The following is a 2,000-nucleotide window of genomic DNA, read 5'->3' as shown; positions in this document are numbered from 1 at the left end:
ATTTCTTTGTATTGGATTGTATTTAATGTTTGTGTAAATTTAAAATGAAGTTCATTTTTCCCCTTCTAAAGTGTTGAAAAAGAGCATTATGCTAAGCAGCCTGGTAAAGCTTCAAAACAGGTTGGGGTTAATGCTGCTTTCTGAAATGCACAGAGAATCATAAATCTGATTCTGTAATACAGTGCAAATGAAGTGATGGATGACTCATTAGCAGTTTAGTTGTTTGAACAAGGAGTCAGGAGTCATTTTGGCAAAGATGTCATCTGTTCACAGCTCAATAGCAAAGGCTAAGCAGTAGGCAAAGACAACGAGGCTCTGCCTTTCAACTCGTAAACGATGGGCTGTTGACTCTCAGAGGCAGTGAGTCAGTTAGTTAGTGGGGGTGTAATCTGCAGCTCCGGGCTAACCTTTAGAGTGCACTAAAACTCAACTGTGACTTGTGAGCATGTTTTGAAAAGGCTTAAATTACAACCAAATAAGCAGTCAGGTATGAGTAATTCTGCTCAAGGGCTGACTAATTCACCCAACGCATTCATCCACCTAAGTCAATTATTTTGCTTATTCCACAGACTTTGTTCCATGTTGTCAAAATAATTTATTTAGTCAGTTTGACTCGACACCTAAACAGCTGTGTGTATCCTAATTATCATGAAAATTTATCTTAACCAGTCACCTTTAGTCCATGGCAAAAAAGGAAGTGAGGATGCATATTTCTGTGTTCTTTCTCAACCACCCCCATTCACAGTTGTGCTGATGATGACTCTCTTTGCAACCTTGTGCACACACACAATAACTAACATTAAGTTGGAAGTACAGAATCGGTTAGATGTAACATAAACATGTGGAAAATATTGCATCCTATTCTGTACATTCACTCACTTTGATGCTAACACGACTGCAACGCAACCTTCAAAAAATTTGGAATATCTGAATTTTATCAACTCCCCCTTACTGGTATTTTTCCATTTAGATTTTAAAACTTCCATAGACTTTTGGAAAACAATTCTTAATTCCTTTTGTCTACATATTTTCATGATTGTGATGACAGAAGGCTATATCTGGTATTAACTAAATGATAGCACTACTAGAAGACCACACTGTTCTCTGTAGTAGACTGTAAAGGTGAGAGGATCTCTCAGGCATTATTATTAATTTATTTAAAGCTTACATTATGAATGTCATGTCTCCTTTAGGTGACTTTTCCTCATATTAAGTCTACATTTCCTGTGATATGCCAAAGGGATCAATCCTCAATCAAACACTGTTCATTTTGTATAGTTAGGCATCTGTAATTTTTAACTTCTACTTTTATGCAGATGACCCCAAATTATATTTATTATTTTTCAAGTGATTGTTCTTACTAAGGTGACACTTTTGTTAAACGAATCTGTGGCATTAACCAAATGCTATTAAGACTTCCTCATGACAGAGGTTCGGTGCTTCAGCAAGTTACGTTTATCTCAGGCCATTAACCTTGTGTGTCATTTCTGACAGCAATGTAATTTTTGATACTAAAGGTAGAAATGTGGTCGTGATCATCTGAAATGACATATGAAGATCATTTATGGTATTTACTTTCATGAAGTGTGCAGTGATTTTTCTCTGTGAACTGCCTATTTTTTGGAAACTGAGATGCTTTTCATAAACGCTTTTTTTTCTCATCATCTATAAGACTCATTATGCCTTTGGGATGTGGAGCCTTACTAACAATAAGATAGGATACCAGTTTTTCTTTTCAGTCAGTAAAATGGTCAAACTAAAGGTCATACAGAATAAACGAAAACTGATTTAACACTTTTTTAATTTATATTTTAGAAACTGGCTCTGTAAATCCTTTTTAATTCAGTTGCATTACACAAAAGTAAAACAATCCATCACATCTTCAAGCAGAAGCACATTTAAGACAACAGTAGAATAAAATGACTAAAACATATTTCATTCATCTTTTTATGAACGGCATATTAAGCCTCTTTTTATGATCTTTTAATGTTGCTCCTTTC

Source organism: Seriola lalandi, unplaced genomic scaffold (genome assembly GCF_002814215.2).
Source record: "Seriola lalandi dorsalis isolate HSWRI2012SDOR001 ecotype SW California unplaced genomic scaffold, Sedor1 jcf7180002054695, whole genome shotgun sequence".
Lineage (NCBI taxonomy): Eukaryota > Metazoa > Chordata > Actinopteri > Carangiformes > Carangidae > Seriola > Seriola lalandi.
This window is presented reverse-complemented; position numbering follows the sequence as displayed.